The sequence below is a fragment of the Salvia hispanica genome, chromosome 3, assembly GCF_029641045.1.
Source record: "Salvia hispanica isolate PSC_SH4W2 chromosome 3, Shi_PSC_v1, whole genome shotgun sequence".
NCBI lineage: Eukaryota > Viridiplantae > Streptophyta > Magnoliopsida > Lamiales > Lamiaceae > Salvia > Salvia hispanica.
In genome coordinates this window covers 57,494,271-57,515,961 of record NC_142694.1, presented here as the reverse complement: position 1 = coordinate 57,515,961, position 21,691 = coordinate 57,494,271, and the positions used below count along the sequence as shown (strand labels likewise).

Genomic DNA, 21,691 nt, shown 5'->3' with positions numbered 1-21,691 from the left:
GCCTGAAGAGCAGTTTCAGGACAAATCGATGACCACTATTAAAGGATTCTACAGGTATATATGTGCCCCAATCTGGAGGTTTGTTGTTTCATTATTCTATAAGCAACCTGTCCAACTCCCTTTTCTTAATGATTATTAAGTTGGTTGAACTTTAATGTTAGATTTCTCATTAAAACTTTGGAGTGAGGTTGCATAGTAAATATTTGACACATACAACCATCAGTCTCATTGTTGTAACCATTTCATACTTCCTAATACACCTTGACTATGCACAGTTGGATCGGCAGCTGACAAGAATAGGAAATGCATTAGATTTTGTGTCGAAACTCTCTTGGTTTGACTATAAGCTGGAGAGAGATATTTCTGGAGGTCTTTTGTGTGTTCTTGACTTCTCACCAGGTCTCACTCTCCTGAACCTCTCTCGACCTTTTTGAATTTTGTTGAAGTTTCCAAACTGATAACACTGGAAATTCCTAATCATGTTAGTATTTGATTGGTATCATTTTTATTACTTCATTTTCTTTAGATTCCTAAGAAGATGAATTCTTTTCTTACAGATGTATTATTGCTCGGTATCCCAAGCACTTTGATATGGCAATTTGTGGAATTTGAAACGACAGTTTTGAGCATTGACTAAAATTGTTTGGAATCGATTCAATGTTCTTGATGAATTGAGAGAAAGATTTTGAGTGAATTCAGAGAGATTGGATTTGGGGAAAGTGAATCGTATTATTGAAACAAAACCCAGCTGTGAAAACTTTTTACAAAAGTAGAACAAAACAAAGAGTAAAGTAGCTGTTTCAACTAACTAGTACATCAACGGTCAAGATTAAAAGATCAAGACTATGCATCCTTGTTTGCTCAGCTCGTTTGATAGATTCAAACACTATTTTCTTAGGCAATTAGCACTTCACCTTTAACAATCTCCACCTTGAATACTAATTACTCACCTCACCCTCCCTGCACAAACCAAGCAGTTTTATGCAAAGATTAAACTTTTCTCGTGGCAATGGTTTCGTGAGCATATCGGCTGGATTCTCACTTGTGTCCACTTTGAACACTGTTACTACTCCCTCTTCAATCTTCTCTCTCACAAAGTGCATCTTCACATCAATATGCTTACTCTTTTCATGGTAAACCTAATGTTTAGCAAGGGATATGGCACTGTTGTTATCACAACCAATAGCCATGGTTTTCTGGATCACACCAAAATCTGCAGCCAAGCCTCGCAACCAAACGCTTTCCTTCACAGCTGCAGTTAAGGCTATATATTCCGCCTCCGTGGTCGACAGAGCAACCACATCTTGCAGACTAGACTTCCAGCTCACTGCTCCACCAAACATGGTGAACACATAACCAGATTGCGATCTTCTATTGTCCACATTCCCTGCAAAATCACTATCAGAAAATCCTATCAATGGATCACCCTCTTCATGTTTCCCATTGAACAGAATTCCATAGTCCCCCGCACCCTTTAAGTATCTCAAAGTCCATCGGAGGGCCAGCCAATGCTCCTTTCCATGTTCAGCCATGAAACGGCTTGTTACACTGATGGCCTGAGCTAGATCAGGCCTGGTGCTAATCATGGCGTACATTATGCTTCCAATGATGTTAGCATAAGGTATCTGATTCATCTCTTGCTTCTCCCTTTCATTTTGAGGCTTCTGTCTCACAGATAGCTTAAAATGTTGTGCCATAGGAGTAGCTGTCTCTCTTGAGTTCTGCATTTTGAATCTATTCAGCACTCTTGAGACATAATCTGTCTGACTCAGCCATATCTCCCTCTTTTCTCTATTTCTGACAATATTCATTCCTAGGATTCTTCTTGCTATGCCCAAATCCTTCATATCAAAAGCTGCCTTCAAATCATCTTTCACTTTCTGAATTTCAGCCTTGCAAGACCCTGCTACTAACATATCGTCAACATATAATAGGAGATAAGCTACTGCTTGCTTTCCCTTCTTCTTTATGTACACACAAGAGTCATATTTGGATCTACTAAATCCCATTTTCTGCATCTGACCATCAAATCTCAGATGCCATTGCCTACTTGCTTGCTTGAGCCCATAGAGGCTCTTCTTAAGGAGGTAGACCTTTGCTTCTTCTCCTGGCTTTATAAAGCTCTCAGGTTGCTACATATAGATAGTCTCCTCAAGATCACCATGTAGAAAAGCCGTTTTCACATCCAACTGCTCTAGCTCCCAATCTACCTTGGCAACCACAGCTAATAATATTCTGATGGAGGCATGTTTAACTACTGGGGAGAAAACCTCATTGAAGCCAATACCATGTTCTTGAGTGAACCCCCTTGCTACAAGCCTAGCCTTGAACCTTATTTTATCATTATCCGCTGACTCAATCTTCTTCTTGAAGATCCACTTGCAACTCACAATTTTTCTTCCATCAACCTTATCAACCAAGATCCAAGTCCCATTTTTAATTAATGATTCTATTTCTTCAATCATTGCCTTTAGCCATCTATCTCTTTCTTTGCTTTGCATAGCTTCTGTATGAAGCTGGTTCTTGAAACTCCACCTGCTCAGCTATACACAGGGCAAAATCTAACATATCCTCATCAATATATCTGGCTGGTGGCTTCGCACTCCTTCTGACTCTGTCCCTGGCCAGTTGATAATCAGCCAAGCCATTAGGCAATGATTGTTCAGCTTCGGTTTTCATCTTGTTGATCCTTTTCATCTTCATCAATAGGTGTAGTAGAACTCATCTGCTCCACCTCAAGGTCAGCAACCCCCTTCTTAGATTTTTCTTGCACTGCTGCACTGTCATCAGAAGGTTTCTTGAGTGGCATATCAGACTCCAGAAAAACTACATATCTACTAATTATAATTTTTGGATATCCTGGCTCAATGCACCATAAACGGTATCCCTTCACTCCATCTTGATAACCTAGAAAAACATATTTCAATGCCCTAGCATCCAGCTTGCTCTGCCTCAAGTGAGCATAAGCCTTGCATCCAAACACATTCAGCTTAGAGTAGTCACCATGTCCTCCATACCACTTAAAATCAGGAGTATCACCATTCAAACTAGATGCTGGACATTTATTCATAAGTTTCACAGCAGTGGCAGCTGCTTCCCCCGAAAACCTTTTATCCATGCCAGAAGTGGCCAACATGCACCTCACTCTCTCCATGACTGTTCTATTAACTCTCTCGGCCACACCGTTTTGTTGAGGATTAAGCGGCACTGTTCTGTGTCGCCTAATGCCTTTGCCTTTACAGAAATCATCAAATTCCTTGGATAAGAACTCCAAACCGTTATCAGTTCTTAAACACTTCACTGCACTGCCAATCTCAGTCTCAACTAAACAACACCATTCTTTAAATTTCTTAAAGGCCTCCGACTTCTCCTTCAACACAAATAGCCAAACTTTTCTAGAATAGTCATCAACAATTGACATATAGTACCTACCACCCCCCACAGAATTGACCGGAGATGACCCCCATATATCACTATGAACGTAGTCAAGAGGGTTTTGAGATGTATGTTTACCTTTGGGGTAAGTCAATTTCTTGGACTTGCCAAGAATGCAATCTTCACAAGGGCTTGCATTTCCTTCCACGGCTCCTTTTATTACTCCTTTTGCCACCAACTCCCTGACACTCCCTTCAGCTGGGTATCCTAACCTTAAATGCCATAATCTGATAGTCTCTGCATTGCTGATGTGGACTTCATCAGTGGGAGATCTTACTGCTGATCCACATAAGTAGTACAGGCTCCCCCTTCTTTCTCCCTCCATCACCACCACAGAACCCTTTCTGACTGACATTTTTCCAGCAAAAGAAGTAAAAGAACACCCCTTCCTTTCCAATACACCTAGGGATATCAAGTTCCTATTAATGCCTGGTATGAATCTTACCTCGCTCAATATTTTTGTAGAGCCATCATTCATTCTAAACCTGATCGTTCCTATCCCTTTGATGCTGCACACCTGATTGTTTCCAAGAACTACTGACCCAGTTGCTTCATCTAATTCCTCAAACAATTCTGCATTCGGGCACATATGTATGCTGCATCCGGAGTCCATGATCCATGAACCCCCATCTCCTTCTTGCATCACATTCAGGATTTGATCAGTCTCGGTTTCTTGAACGCAGTCAGATCTGAGCTTTGGTGCAGCTTCACCGGCCTACTTTCTCTTCCACGCGAAACAATCGCGCTTGAGGTGACCGGGTTTCTTGCAATAATGGCAAGAACGTGTTTCCTTTGCATCATTCGCAGCTGGTTTAGATGATTCATACCCTTTCTTGAAACCCTTCTTGCCTTTGAATTTCTTAATATTCAAGCTTTCTGGCAATTGTTCAACGCCACTTTCTGCCCCAGACTTCTGAAGATCCTTAGCTCTCAGCGCCGATTGAACCTCTGATAGAGTGATCGTTTTATCCCTGCCATACATGATGGCATCACGCAACTGCTCATACGATTTCGGCAGAGCGTTGAGTAAGAGAATGGCCTTGTCCTCATCTCCGATCGTCGCATCTATGTTCTCAAGGTCATCAATGGCCTTGTTAAAATCCCCCAATTGTTCGATCACTGATTTATCCTCCGTGAATTTGTACGAGTACAGCCGCTGTTTCACATACAAACGATTCGCGAGCGATTTCGTCAGGTAGAGGTCTTCGAGCTTCTCCAAAATCCCCAAAGCGGTCTTTTCCTTCATTACTTCCCTCAAAACTTTATCACCGAGGCAACGCACAATTGTGCTGTGCGCCTTCGCCATCATTTCCTCACGCTTCTGAGTCTCCTTCTCATCAAGAACCTTCACTTCGGTCGAATTCAGAACAGCTCCTAATCCCTGCTGAACCAACATTGCCCGCATCTTCACACGCCACAACCCGAAGTCATTGTCGCCGGTGAATTTCTCCGCTTCAAACCTAGCAGCCATCTCCGATGTGAATCCGATTCCCAAGCAGACGGCGCCAATTAAAATTGTCTGGAATCGATTCAATGTTCTTGATGAATTGAGAGAAAGATTTTGAGTGAATTCAGAGAGATTGGATTTGGGGAAAGTGAATCGTATTATTGAAACAAAACCCAGATGTGAAAACTTTTTACAAAAGTAGAACAAAACAAAGAGTAAAGTAGCTGTTTCAACTAACTAGTACATCAATGGTCAAGATTAAAAGATCAAAACTATGCATCCAACGACATCTGTACTTCCTCAGCTCATCCTTGTTTGCTCAGCTCGTTTGATAGATTCAAACACTATTTTCTTAGGCAATTAGCACTTCACCTTTAACATTGACTTCTAACCTATTGAGTTCTGCACTGAGTCTTTAATATATAGAATTGTTTGTATTGTGTCAAAAAGTATGCATGGTGGCTTACAGTGGAAAACCTTGATCATCCAAACAAATTGTAGATCCTAGTTAGTTGAACTTTGAACAATGTAAAGCTAATATAGGTAATACACTGGCTTAATCTCAAAATACTTGAAATTTTAAAATTGAACTCATAATATCACGAGAAATGGTAGATATCAGTGGCTTTATAATCATATTGAGGAACATTTACTTTTTCTTTAAATATTGGGTTCGAAAGGCTGGCTTCCCAAAGTTCCCTTCAAAAAATCATGTGGAACACAGCAAATCCATGTTGTGGTTATCCTTCTTCTGCCTGAATTGATATATGCACCATGCTGTTTGTGTGGTTATTTTGACTGAGATTATTGCATTGGAGCTTCAATATTTTGCTAAGATGAAACTCAATATGTTTTTCTCCAGTGCAATAGATGAGAATGAAGTTGCACTGTGCATCAAGGATTTGAATGCTCCAGACTTCCATGCCTCTATACTATCTGGATTGCCGATTCATTTGAAAGACATGGAGAGCGAGCTCTTGACAAAGCTTCTTATTAACCTTACACAAGATGGATTGCTAAGTGAGGCTCAACTCGACAAAGGATAAGTCTCAACATTCTTATGGATGGTCATTATTACATAAAAATACCCAATCCTGATACCTGACTTACTATCACTTGACAGATTTTGAGTTGTTCTAGTTGTCTTGGAGGACGCTGTCAGTGATGCCCAGAGAGCAGCTGAGTTCCTCGGTTGTTTTGCTAGAGTCGTCTTGGAGGTTTTCGTTTCGCTTTCTGAAATTGGACGGTTGGCATACGAACGTTGAGAATATCAAGGGAGCCTTGTGTAAGCAGGCAATATTGCAGCTGATGAGGTGGGAACTATCTTGGACACAAGAAGTGGGCCCGGACCCACTCTTACTCATTTTCCTTAGCTAAGAGCACAACACCCACATTCGTGCTCTTAGCTAAGGACAAGCTCAAGGGTCCCACCATTCTATTATTCAATTTAAATACTCCAATTATTAATAACATTTCTACATTATAAAAATACATTAAAAATAAAAATTACATAATTAAAATCCTAAAAAATAAAAATTACATAATTAAAATACTAAAAAATAAAAATACATAATTAAAATCCTAGAAAATAAAAAAAATACATAATTAAAATCCTACAAATTAAAAATTACACACGTGGAAAACTAGTCCTCTAACCCCAATTGCCTCTTGAGACCCCGGATCATTTGCTCATGTGGCAAGTTGATCCGCAGTCATCTTAGACGTATCGTTCATATAGAGTTGACCCAAGAGGGTCCACAACGTGTTGTTCGGGGGTGGAGGAGGCACAAAGGGAGCGGGAGCGGGAGCGGGGGCGGGGGCGGGTGGAGTCGGGGCGCGACGGCGGGTGGCCGTCGCCTTCTTCCTTCCTTGCGGGCGGCAGGAACTGCTCGGGCCAGCGTCGGGGCTACCCAAGTTAGTTCCGGCAAGCTGGGTAGCCACATCATCGGAGGTGCCGTCGGATAGGGCTACCGACCTCGACCGTTTGCTAGAGGAGCTGGAGGAGGATGCTACTATGCCGCCCCTATACTTTGTATGTCGGCGCCCCTCCTGCCAACAATCGAGGTACTTGAATGGTTTGAACTCCGTGCGTTGGTAGATCGCCAAGGCGGCAGTGATGATGTCGAGCTCGCTCGTGCCGCTTCCCGCCGACCGCTATTCCTGGAGGAAAATCCCCTGGAACTTCCCGATTGCCTCGTTGTATCTGTAGACGCAATTGCGAACCATGCTATCATTGCGATAGATGGTTCCCATCGGCCGGGTTTCATTGTAGAGGCGAGTGATGCGCCACCAATACGTTTCCCCGGTTTGGTTCGTGCCGACGTCCGGATCTTCGGAGACTGCCAAGTAGGCTATGAACATCGCTATCATCTCACATGGAGTGTACGGGGTGTGGGTGACACAAACAGGAGGAGTAGGAACAGAAGTAGGAGTAGGAGTAGAGCTGCTGCTCCCTCCCGATCCGGGTTCGGGTGCCCACCCGAACCCAGCGGCATTTTGGTCGTCCACCGGGTAAGGACAGTAGCCACCTGGAAATTGCGAACCTTGGGTTTGAGGAGGGGCCATAAATTGCGTTTCTGGACTATATCCGGGCTCGGAGTCGAACCAATCGTGGTTCCAACCGCGATTGCCGGAGGGGTGATCGCCGGAGCCGGACATTGTGTAGTGTGGAGGGAATTTAGATGAGAGAGTATGAGGAAAAAAGATGAGAGAATGTAGGTGATGATAGAATAGATGAGAATGTGATTTTTTTTTGTGTTGAAGTGGGGGTATTTATAGATGAAAATGTGAATTTTGGGCAAAAAAATTGAAAAATAAATTAAAAGTGGGTAGAAAACGGATATAATTTTTTGGGAAGTGGGAAAATATTTTTTTTTTATTTAAAAACATTTTTTAAATAAATTTTGAATTTTAAAAAATAAATAAATTTTTTTTTCCAATGGCATATCAGGACGTGCCACGTAGGGCTGCTCAGCGGCACGGACGGACAGGGCGACGGACGAGCACCGCTGCGGATAAGAGCATCCACAACGGTGCTCTTGCGTAAGGACACCGTCCGTGCCGACCGCGCGGCACCCTGCTGTCCACCGCTATGCTCTTGTTGTTGGCACGACCCTTCTCTATGCATAGAGCACGTCCGTGCCAACGGCAAGAGCACAAGCAGCCGATGTGGCATGCTCTGATTGGCCGTTGGTTAATCATTTATTATAATTTTTAAAAAATTCAAAAAAATCTGAAAAATATCAGATTTAATAAAAAAAAAATTTTCCACTTTCTAATACAATATATCCGTTTTTTCATACTCTTAATTTAATTTTCATTATTTTATCCCAAAATTCATACTTTCATCTATAAATACTCTCATTTCAAACACAAAAAAATGAAACTATACAAACAACTCTCTCAATATCAATTTTTAGAATTTTAATTATGTAACTTATAATTTTTAAGATTTTAATTATGTAATTTTTAATATTTAGGATTTGAATTATGTAATTTTTAATTTTTTAGTAATTTGTAATGGTATCGGGAATTTTTAATGCATTTGAATATTGTGAAAATGTTTTTAGTAATTGAAGTATTTAAATTGAATAGTGGAATGGTGTGACCCTTATACTCTTGCGGAAGAGCATGGATTATGCTCTTGCGGAAGAGCAGAGAGTAAAATATGAATAAAAGTGGGTCCGAGCTCACTTCTATGCTCTTTGGCAAAAGCATGGATGGGGATGCTCTAAGGGCATCACAGCCAGTGACGAAGCCACAATAGGACCCGGGGGGCCACTTGTCCCCAAGATAATGAAACTATTAGTATATATATTCTATGTAATTAAAATAAGTCACAGGTAGTGCAGATTGTTAGGGTCCAAGACATTTAATTTTGTATCCCAAGTACAGGAACTAACCGATATTTTTTCCTTGTTTGTTTATGTCCAGTATTTTTAGTCCAACACTCCTTCGACTTCTCTAATCGAAAATGAATGTATTTGTATAGTGTAGGCCAATTATCATTTGTGTTGATTAAAATTTCTCAAATCTTAGTAAGTAGAACATTAACTAATTAATTATGGAAAATGTAATTTATCATATTAGATAAACCAGAACATATCAAATAAAATGAATGTATATTATACATGCGGATTGTCATTTGTATTGATTAAAATTTCACATATCTTAGTAAATAAAAAATTAATTAATTATAGAAAAGTAATTTACCTAATTAGATAAAAAGGACATAAAATAAAATGAATGTGTCTACATATTTATTTGACAATTGAAAGTTCGTAACACCATTGTTTCTTTTTGGTTATTCACAATTTAATACCTAATCTTTGGGATCATTTACAACTTAAACAATCTTTGCAATTAAATAGAGCCCTTCAATTTCTATGTGAAATTACATTTGAGATTAGACATGAATTATATCCATATGAGTTTTTGTTTTATTTTCTTACACTTGTATGTCCAAATTTTTTATTCGGATTGCTATTTATTTCCAAATATCCAATATTTTTTTAATTTACTTCAAACGATAACCAATATATCTATGTCTAGTTTCTATTACGTTTTCTCTATTTTTTTCCCTCTCATTATTCATCTATATTTCTTGCAACTCTCATTGCCCATATATGTTGCAACTATTTCCGGCTATGCCGACGCTAAAAAATACCTAAAACTTGGGCCCCCCAATATAAAGTTTATGGCTTTGTCACTGATCACAACCATGCAACAACCAAGAAAACTTGTCTAGTCACGACATAACCACGAATCACATTTAATTTAATTATTGAAATATTTTAATTGGACTACAACGAAATTAAATTGATGAAATTAAATAGAAAAATAAAAAAAATTAACAATGCAGAAAAATTGAAAAAAGTGTACATCAATAGAGATAAAAAAGAATATGCCTGCGACTCACTCGGTATCATATCCGGAACCATCACCCTCAGAACCTACATCCTCAAAAGCCTCCGCCTCTTCATCTGATTTAATTATTTGGAAATCTCTCTTGATCTTAGGGTTGGTTTCGGTGGTGATAGCTCTGAGGACCTCGAACAACTGCTTTTGCCTCTGAACAAAGATGTTGTCGGCCAGCATCGAGACCGCTGGGTTAGACTGGACCTCACAGGATCCAGAAGCTAAAACAGCTCTCGCGTTCGGGATCACCATTTACCGACCAGTCAGCCACTAGCGGGGGGAAACTGAGTTGGGTGGTTATTCCTCGTGATCTTCGTTGAGTTTGATAAAGTTACCGCTGACACTGCTGATGCTGTAGTAGCTGGATGCTCCGAGTCTCATCCGCTTCGATGCACCGGGCTCACAGAATGCCTTGAATTTGGGGGAGTCACTCGAAATGACATATTCATCCTAGTAGCTGAAACGGGAAAATATCCCGCCCTTTTTGTGCTGTTCCAATGACTATTTCTTGAAGTCATCAAAATTGCGGCTTTAACATACTGATTAGGATCCGACTTTAACCCCCCCCTCATATGCGAGGATGATGCAGGCCCACAAACCTTGCCCCGTCATGATAAGTTGCCACCATGGGATCCTCCACTTCAGAGATCCACGCCTTTGCAAGAGAAATGGATTCATCCATTATGTAGTAATTCAACTCGCCTTCCTTGCTGCCCTCCTCACCCCAAGCTTGTCCCTCCCCAGGCGGCCGCCTCATCGATCGACCCTTGTGCCGACCCCTGGGTCAGTACTAAATGTTGGATATTTTAGTGTAATTGGATAAACTTGATTGATCAGTATTATCATAATGATACATCATTGACTCAACTTATTTTAACACAGATAATACCCGCAAGTGTACGGGGCTAGTGTAGCAATTAGCAAGCAAGAGTATCGTATCCCACAGAGACAAGTTTGTATCAACTCAAGTACCACGAACAAATTTCGATTACTATCTAGACAATCCAAGAGAAGTGGTTTTGTTCTAATACTACTATAAGCATATAACAATGAAAAAGAAATTAAAAGTGACAAGAGGAAATAAACACAAGTGAAAAGATACCACAAAGAGGAAAGTAGAGTTTTGGATCCAACTACAATGGAATTGTATTGTGATTGATTCAACAACTTCGATTACCCATTTTATGTCTCTAGGATTACTAGGAAAGTCGCTAGTCTAGGTTGAGCCCCCTCGCGAGTGTACTCACCCCGTTGATTAACCCTTAATATCGAAGTCTCCTTCTAATATGTTTAGATTAACTCCATAGAACAAAAGACCCAAGCCCTCACTAAGGTTCCCCTCTCTCGAGTGTAGATTATCAAAGTGATGCTCACTCTTTTATCAAACCTAGATAGGTATCTCTCGATTACGACTATAAAGGTAAACAAACTCAATTGGTAGCTAAGCAATTGAATTGAAAAGGCACAAGAATGAACAAAGGAATCACAAGAGCTAAGCAATCAAAAGAAGTCCTTGAATTAATCACAAACATCCATTGTAGTTTTCACCAAAACTCCACAATAAATTTAGCTACTCATGTTCTTCATGAAAATCAAACTAATGGATTCAATCAAATACATAAAAGAAAGCAAATAGATACTCCTGTGGAACGATTCTATGGATTAGAGACTCCAATCTCTCGATTTGTAGTCTTCAATCTTCAAATCTCTCTTCAAAGTGTTCTTGGGGAAGTGTGGAATGTGTGGTAGGCGGTAGAGTGTTGAATTCCTATGAACCCTAGGCGTTTTCCCTTTAATCTTCCATCAAAAATCGCGTTTTTGCCAAAAGAATATGCCAAAATAGCGAACCCGGCCGGGTGGAATTATAAAGAGCAAAATTCACCCGGCCGGGTGGTCATTTTCGACCCCTTTCTGGCCATTTCCCGCAGAACTATAGTACCCGGCCGGGTGAATTTACAGTGTAATAATTCACCTGGCCGGGTGTAAGTTTCTGGATAGCGCAGTGTTCTTGTAATGGCCATAACTTCTTCTACCGAACTCCGATTGAAGCGTGCAAGATACCCACGCGAAGCTCTTTCAAAGACGAAGAGATTGATATGCATTATGGGCTGATTGGACTTCAAAATCTCCAGTAAATATTGTCTCAAAGCAAGGCTGCTGCACATCCACATATTTTGTACCTTTTTCTACACATTCTTAACAAAATGGTCAATATACCAATATAATAGAGAAGTATATATAAACATGTCCAATAATAGACAAAATATGATCAAATTCATACATAACCACCCTCTAAAACCATGTAAAATCCAAATATATCAACTCCCCCAAACTTAAATAATTGCTAGTCCTCGAGCAATGGAGAAAAAGAACTAAAAGAAGACTTGGATTTAAAGGGGTTTAGACATCATTATTGTTTCAAAGAGTATGGAATAAAAGAGCATATCACAATACAAATTCTATCAAGTCAAGCCGTCGAGTGCACTTTTACTACTAACTCGTATATCACCTTGGATTCATGCTTCTCTCAAGATATGTGTATGTGTATCTCACTCTCAAAAGTGTATGTATAGAAATAATACTCTCAAATCAAAATACAAGTAGTGTTTACCATAGGCTTGTTCCAAATCAAACATCTCCTCTACTAGAATGTGAATGTGAATCTAAAATCAGAAAGGACTTATTAAGGTTGTAACGTGGCTCTTTGGACGGTAGGGAAAATTTAGGCTTAAGTGGCTGAAAAGTATAAGAAGCACAAATACCCACATACTACAACTCCCAACAAAACACCATTTCCCAATACAAATCTCAGATAAGTAAGACTTTGTCAAACTTCTTCCTCCCATCCGGTCCCCACTTATTTAGAAACCCAACCAAAAACTTTTCTAGACTTCGTCTAGCTTATACCTCCACAAATTTATTGTTTTTTTTTTCTTTTTTTTTTCTTCGTCTAGCTTATACCTCCATTTTTTTTACAACGCCCCATATGTGCTTCCAAGTTTGTAGGCTTATCACTTTAACGGTAACTCAATAATTATTTGACATTGGAATACTTTTTAGGCTAGGAGTGCTAACTAGGGATTAAGACAAAAATATACACTTGTGAATGGGAAAACAAAGAATGCCTAACGTCATCTCCTAAATTCACATTCACTATGTAGATTTAATATGATTAGGAGCAAGTTCTAGAAACAACAACAAGCATATGATAAAATCACACAAAAAAATGAAGTTTTGGCTCAAATCTCACTCGGGTAATAGCATGAATCAAGGCAAACAAGCAATTCGTTACTTATGCACCTATTACTCAAACTTTTAAGTCAAAGACCATGATAGCTTAAAAGATGGATGAAGTTTTTATCATTAACAACTAGTCTTTACCCCAAGAAACCAGAATTCAAACAAGTTCAAATTCAATTCCACAACAACCAAAACAACTCGGAGGTTTAAAACAAAGAAAATCTACCATAAAACATAAATAAAAGCAACAAAAGACAACTAATCAATCTAAAACAAAAATAAAACAACAAAGCATCTCATAAGGCTCACTATAAAAAATAAAACAACAAAGCATCTCATAAGGCTCACTATCCACCATATCATCCCCCCAAACTTATTCAAGGCTATGCATAGAATAAGTTTAAAAAGTTGGTGGAGAAGTGAGAATTATATGATAGACAAACTAAAACGGAAACAATCTAGAAGTTACCTACTATGGGTTGCCTCCCATATAGCGCAACTTTTTATCGTCGTATGCTCGACGTCTTGAAAGCTTCATCTACTTGTTTTCCAACCTCACACGAATAATATCATCAAGGCCCGTCTTTGCTTTAGCGGCCAAATAGAGTTTGTATAACCGCTTCTTCCACCAATTGGGCTTCGCATCTTCATCCTCCTTAGCTTTCTCATAGGCAACATTCATCACCTTACATTCTTCTACCTCCACCATCTTTGATTCCTCTATCTCGTGGCGTTTCATCTTGTCCAACATAGAGAGGATGGCCGTCTTATTTCCATGCCTAAGGGTGAGTTCTCCCTTAGTGACATCAATTAAAGCTTTCCCGGTTGCAAGGAATGGTCTTCCAAGGATGAGGGGAACATTTGAGTCCTCCTTCATGTCCAAAACATCAAAGTCCACGGGGAAAATAAAATCATTCACCCTCACTAAGACATTCTCGAGGACTCCATTGGGGAACTTGACGGATTTATCCGCCATTTGAAGGGTGATGGTAGTCAGCTTCAAGACACCAAATTTCAACTTCCGAAAGAAGCTTAGGGGCATGAGATTTATGCTTTCCCCCAAATCACACAAGGCCTTAGTTTGCCTATCATTCCCGATCACACAAGAGATGTTGAAGCTCCCAGGATCCTTCATCTTTGCCGGCATCTTTTGTTGGATGATTGCACTACAATTCTCGGTCAAGCTCACGGTTTCATAATCAACCAACTTCTTCTTCTTGGACATAATCTCTTTCAGGAACTTGAGGTAGCCGGGCATTTGTTGGAGAGCCTCAATGAGAGATATGTTGAGGTGCACCCTCTTGAAGATCTCAAGAAATTTCACAAGCTTTTCATCTAACTTCTTCTTTTGCACCACTTGAGGGAAAGGAATTTTAACTTCCTTTGGCTTGGGTAGAACAATTGCCTCGGGTTGAACCTCGGATGGTATATTAGGTGACTCCGCCTCTATCTCCTCTTCTTCTTTCTTCTTCCGGCACTTCCTTAGCTTCCACTTCCTTTTCAACTGCGGTCTCTGGCATAGAAGGACTCTCATAGTTTCTGCCACTCCTAAGATGAATCGCCTTACAATCTTTGGGGTTCACAATCGGTTGCCCTGGAAATTGGCCGGGAGTATGTAATTTGCTCACAGATTGAGCTATCTGACTCATTTGATTGTCAAGACTCTTCATGTGGGTGCTTAAGTCTTGCACCTCAGTCTCTACCTGTTTCAGCCTCTTATCGGAGTTGGCCATACACTCCCCTGTTTGCTTCATAAACGCCATCAAGACATCTCCAAGCTCATTCTTCTTCGTCTCAATGACTTGACCATTCGACACTTGGAATCCCGGTGGTGGCTGCAGGGAGTTGTTAGGATTCCCATAGGACAAGTTGGGATGTGTCATGTTCCCAAAGTTGTTGAAGTTACCACCCCCTTGATTCGGGCGGTAGTTGTTGAAATTCCTGTTGTTTCCGCCTTGATGCACATAATTCACATCTTCACTTTCGAGCCCAGTTGACTCTGTTCCCATGAAACCTAGCTTGCCCGTCAAGAAGTCCAACTGTTTGGACATCACGTCCATCCTGTCAATGTCCGATGTGGATGCTACTCTGTAGGTCTTGCTTCTCTCATTCTTCAATCCCTCATCGTTGGAAGCTACCCTTTCAATTACCTCTAGAGACTCATCTTCTCCCAACCTAAGGAGTGATCCCCCTGCGCTCATATTCAACTCGCGCACTGCCTCTGGAGTTGCTCCTCTGTAGAAAGTTATGCCTTGGGCTTAAACCGTGGTTGGGGCATCTCTTCATCAGATATTTAAATCTCTTCCATGCCTCTTGAATGTTCTCCTGAGGCTGCATTGCATAGGAGATGACTTCTGCTTGTCGCTTTAGTGCCTCGCTGGGTGGGTAGTATTTCTCCAAGAAAAGCTCAACCATTGCATCCCAGGTTGCGACCGAGTTGGGGTCCATATTATCATACCAATCTCTGGCATCGTCCTTCAAAGAGAAGGGAAATAGTCTGAGGCGAATTTGATCATCTGAGACCCCGTTAGCCTTCACCGTGTTGCTGATCTGAATGAACTTGGTCAAGTGCTTGTTGGCATCTTCCGAACCTGTTCCACCAAATGCATGTGCTTCTGCCCTGTTTATCAACCCCGGTTTCAATTCAAAGCTGTTGGCTGCAATTCCCCCATTGTTGATCGGAGGGTTAGCCACTCGTCTGTATGCAAACAAATTCTGCACGGGTGCTGGTCTCACATTCTGTGCATCCAAACGCCTTTGCATATTGGCCATTTGCTGAAGAAGTTGGTGGACAACGGGGTCGGGATGCTCCACATCGTTGTTCTCCTCGTTGTTCTCATTGTTGTTTTCAAGATTGTTGTTCTCCTCGTCCGCCATTAGGATTGGAGACCGCGGCTCGCACTGTACGGGAGATGGAAGTGGAGATGGACTGGGTGACGGAGTTCTCGGGATAGGAGAAGGTAGACGCCTATGACCAGGTGAAGATACCCGAATCCTTTGGTTTAACCTCCTCTGTGCGTTCCTCTTCCTGTTGGATGCTTCGATCTCAAGATCGATTGGCTCTAAAGGTGGGCCTTTAGAACACATGTGCATACAACCTGCCCAAGGGAACACAAAGATTAGAGAACTCAAGAATAAAAATAAAAATAAAGCAAATAAAATCTAGATTAGTAATCTCTATTATTATCACGATATTAAGCTCTAATGACACAAAATTGTCCCCGGCAATGGCGCCAAAAACTTGACTCAACTTATTTTAACACAAATAATACCCGCAAGTGTACGGGGCTAGTGTAGGAATTAGCAAGCAAGAGTATCGTATCCCACAGAGACAAGTTTGTATCAACTCAAGTACCACGAACAAATTTCGATTACTATCTAGGCAATCCAAGAGAAGTGGTTTTGTTCTAATACTACTATAAGCATATAACAATGAAAAAGAAATTAAAAGTGACAAGAGGAAATAAACACAAGTGAAAAGATACCACAAAGAGGAAAGTAGAGTTTTGGATCCAACTACAATGGAATTGTATTGTGATTGATTCAACAACTTCGATTACCCATTTTATGTCTCTAGGATTACTAGGAAAGTCGCTAGTCTAGGTTGAGCCCCCTCGCGAGTGTACTCACTGTTGGGACTACCGCAGCGGAAGACACGGAAACCAAACAGGTCCTAGAACGGATCTATTTAGTTGATTATGCATTCGACTCCAATTTCATGCAATATTCATAGATCTACAGATATAACATCAAATAAACACATAATCATGCATATTCGATGTAGATTCGATTGTTACCTTATAATCCATCATTGGATTGACGTTGCTAGCTGCACCACCCGGAGATCCTTGGTTTATCGACCACGAATCTTCCGTACTATTCCCTCGTCCTTGATTCTCCATCCGTGTGGGCGGATCTTAGAAAACCAATTAAATAACTTTGAATGGATCTAGGGAAAACCAATACAAACACCAAATTGTCTAGATCTAATCCTATGAATTAGGATAGATCAAGAACAATAATCAAAATCCTAATTCTCCCACAACTATGGCTCGAAGAGAGAGAAGGAAGGAGGCGCCGATTTCAAGGCTAGGGTTAGGGTTTTGTGTTGTCTTGGATTGTGTGCTAGGGTTTCCCTTTCATTCATTATTTATAGTGGACCTTATTGGGCTAGTAAGGGGATCCATGGAATGACTTAAGTGTTGGGCTCACCCATTAGATAAATTACTAATTAAATCAAATGACCCATGATTTAATATATTATCAATGGAATATTATTTTATTCCACTAAAGAATAATATTGCACTCCCACTTAAATCACCAAATTACAAATAACTTGGGTCCATTTTATTTTATAATATTTTCCGCGTTTAAGATTATCTTGATCCATCAATTTAATTCTTTTGTCTGCTATGTGACTAGAATTAAATTAATTCTCCAAAGAGTTTTTCTAGTTTGAAACTTTATTTATTATTCGTGGAATAAATTCCAACTGCGCAGATTTCTGAATAATAAATTCCTCTTTCAAACACCTCATTGGGGATCACCCTTTTAGGGATTTAATCATACCACACTGGGCACGCGAATTCTATGAAATAATATTCCAATACCTTCATGTTATTCAATTACTACCACCCAAGATATCATGAACTTGAGTTACGTACAAACTCTCACATATTGATAAGTCAAAGTGGCGTTTGATTGAATAAACAATATTGATATTAATATCATAGACTAGAAAATACTAAAACTTTCTGAAATATATTCTTTCAGTAGATAGCAATAAAGAATACATTTCGGATTAGATCCTTTCAGTGCTTTACCACACCGGTGTTACTAATCTCATCTTAGGTAAGAGAGAATTATCACAAACACCGCAACCGTTCCAATAGGTAGCCAAAGCCTATCTAGGTTGTGAATACGTTTTTCTTCTTACTAGATCTGGCCAAGTCCCCTACTGGAAAACTCATGAGGAGATTCATCGAATTTCCCTACTTGACCTTCTTAGTAAAAAGCCTTAGACTTGTTTATCATATTTCAATAATAAACCATTTATATTATATTATTTATTCTCATAAATAGGTAAACAAGTGGATGTGGCGTTTCTCGTATACATGCACAAGCTGACTGTAGAAAGGCTTGTACGCTCGAAGCATCTTTTAGTATACAAACCCCAACAATCTCCCACTTATACTCAAAGAATGCTTTCGAGTATACCAACCGCTTTATTGGCCTTGTGCTACACATTCACACACATTTTCTCCCACTTATACTCAAAGCAGGCTTTGGCCACTATGTACTCAAAACTATAATTCTTTAAAAAAGAATCTACCAACATAGTTTTCTAGAGTACATAAAACGAAAATATACTTGTAATTTATAACCTTAATTCTTGCTAAGGAGCACGATTATTTGATCAAAATATTTCTAGGCCCTTTGATCCAGTGGAATAATTTTATGTGCCTTTCTCAAGCGCACTTATACATATTCCTCTATCAAAATCCACTATTTTGATCCTTCCGAATTTCTACTAATTAAAGTAGAATACTTATAGCAAATATAAAGTTTTTAATCCTGTCGAATATGATTCCCAAAACTTTAATTATATAATACCAACCTAACTTGGTATTAACCTTGCTATATAATTTGTGATGTAAATTTATGTATGAACATAATTACCTCATCACAATGACTAATTGGAAATTAGTCTTTATGACAAAATAAAACCGAATGATTGCATTCTTTGTTTTATAGTCATAAATTCCAAGAGTTCATTTATTTAACCATTTGTTGTGATCTTTAGAAATACTTTCTTTGGAAATTCAAAAGTAATTCTAATTTTAATAGCTAACTTGGAATTTAATGTTATTAGAGTCTTAGAAAGTGTGCAATTCATCACTTCTTTCATTCTAGGGTGTGAACCCTTTTAACTCTATCAAACATTACCTTAATTCCATTTATGAATATTCTATGAGACAAAATTTAGCTCCCACTTTTAAAATTAGAAAAATACTAGTCTCAATATTCTTTAAGGCTATTAAAACAATTTAAATAGTGTTTGGAGTTAAATTCATCCTAGTTTAATAAAATGAGCTATGAAGCTCTTATTAAACACTTAGAATTTAATCATTCATTTAAGAAAAAGCTTCCACTATTTTAATTATCACTTTCACAACAAAATAAATAAAACAATAACTAATCAAATAGTCAACTCTAGGCTTGGAACATTAAAATAAATTTAATGTGCACACTATATTTACTATACAAGAATTTCTAGTATTTATAATAAATACTTATCTTGTTTCTAGTTGAATTTAATTTACTTGTCTTGTAATCAATTATTGTGATTATTTTTCTTACACCTTTATTTGAACAAAAGCGATCATAAGATCATTTTATTTTGTATTGAATCCATGTCGAACATTAATGTTCTATTGACTCTTCAACAAAATAATGGTTCAAAAGACTTAAGGATTAAAGAAACTTAATAATCAATATTTCTAGAAGAAAACTTCATAATAATTGAATCAACAAATTTAATTACAAGTAAACATTTTGATATGAACCATGTTACATTTGATGTCATAAATAATTGGATAATCAAAATTTCATTTATCTAATAATGCAAGCATTATAAAATGACATCGATAATCCAAAACACAATTGATAAACTAGGAATAAAATTCCATATCAATAATCCATATGATATCAAAACCAAACAATATCAAAAAAAAAAAAAAAAAACTCTTAAAATTCAACAATGTAAATAAAGCAAAAATAAACTCTTCTGACTTGAACATGATCATCTCGAAAGTCCACCCCTTCTTTTCATCTTTGTTTGAGCAATCACAAGCTTGTTATAAAGCTCCAAAAACGAAAACTTTTTGTCGCTAAACAAAATTTCATTTCTGACTTCATTAAAGCTATCTGGAAGCCCATCAAGGATCATTATCTGTTGGGTTTCTGGGTCAACTTTCCCCCCCGACAAGTGAAGTTTATTGAAGTAGCCAAGCATGACTAGGGCATATACCCCCACGTCTTGGCCCTCTTCAAATACATCATGCCTTAAATGCTTCACAGCGATACCAGCTCTTACCTTAGAGGACTTTTCTTCAAACCACGTGGGCTTGTTGAACAACGGCCTATTGGGTTTGTCAAACCTCTCAAGGGCATTGCCAACACTGGCCAAAATGAAGCCCTTGAGATGACATTCCGCGGTATGCCACTGATCACGAAACTCCTTGTCCTCTCCTTGTAGATGGTATGTGGGCGGACGATCCTTGCTGAGAATCAACCTCAAGTCATTGATCAAACGATCAACATCAACTTTATTTTTCCATTCCTTAAACAATTCAGAGTCATGCTTCCTCGAACTAAGTATGGCATAATAAATATCCCAAGTGTCAATCATCTTTCGTTCAAGCTGAGAATAAATACCAATGATATAAACATGTAAAATCTCAAAGAATTGCAAATAACCACAAAACAATTCATCAATTTTACATCCACAAAAATCAAGCACAAACGTTCTTCTACGAGGAAGCCGAGTCTTATTCATGCAAGAAATTCATTATTTTTACTGGCCACAATGTCGACAGATAGTCCAGAGACCATAAGAATGGCATGGCTGACTAACACTGCTAAAGCGTATAACCATAAAATTAAGCACTAAGGATTCTTTACTTGTGCGTGAACTCCTCTAAAGAAAGGTCGAACCGGACAAGCACCTCCTCCTATAGCTCCCTCTAAATATTATTAAAATACAATCCTTATAATTTCGCAGCAATATTGCTCCGGTAAAGACCAGTCGCGATATTACTGAAAAACTAATTTTACGATTTTAATAACCTTTATCTAGAGAAGTCAAAACTTACGAACTGGTAATGTTCCTCCCGTAAAGACAGGCCGATCACTACTTCGCACTAAGACCAATTTTATGGAGGTCATATACAAACGTGTTGTAATATCGCTTCATATTTTCTTGTTGGTGGTTTTAATAGTTTAAGTATCACTTAAGCAGATAAGGCAGGTATCCACATTCAAAGAATAATTAAACATGTACTAGCTATGCATACAAGGCAATAAGTACATAGTCGATGCATGAGTTAAACTAGATTTTAACAAATAAAATCATAACTCAAATTAAATATCCATCATTCATCAATAAAACATGTAAACACATTTACAAAAGGTTCACATAAACATAATGACGAAACTTGATCATTTAATTAAGCATCTAAAATAAATAGATGGAATTAAAAATTCCATCTTCACATAAACAAGATTATCTGGACATTAAGTCCAATCTTAAACAATCATACATTATTAGTTAAAATAACGTATCTTGATTATTAGAATTACCTTTTAATACTATTAGGATTTACTTAGATAGAATTAATCCATCCTTATCCTAAAATTAATGTCTAGGTGTATATCATAAAAGATTAGCTAAGTCTCAATTTAAAATGCCCACTTGGATATATAAATCCGCATTTATCCAATTAAGACTAAATCCATTTAAAACACACCAATTAAATTCGAGAATCAAAATTCTCATAGCTTTCAAATAAAATCACATGACAAGAAGAATCTTATTACATCTTTAATTCAAAATGATGTTTTCTAGATGAAATAAAATTCACCTTCATCAAA

At 38.6% G+C, this 21,691-nt stretch overlaps 1 pseudogene; it reads right to left on the bottom strand.

Annotated features, from left to right (window-relative positions):
• Positions 1–13,577: 13,577 nt before the first annotated feature.
• LOC148931125 (uncharacterized) lies at positions 13,578–15,325 on the bottom strand (annotated as a pseudogene).
• Between the last annotated feature and the right edge of the window lie 6,366 nt (positions 15,326–21,691).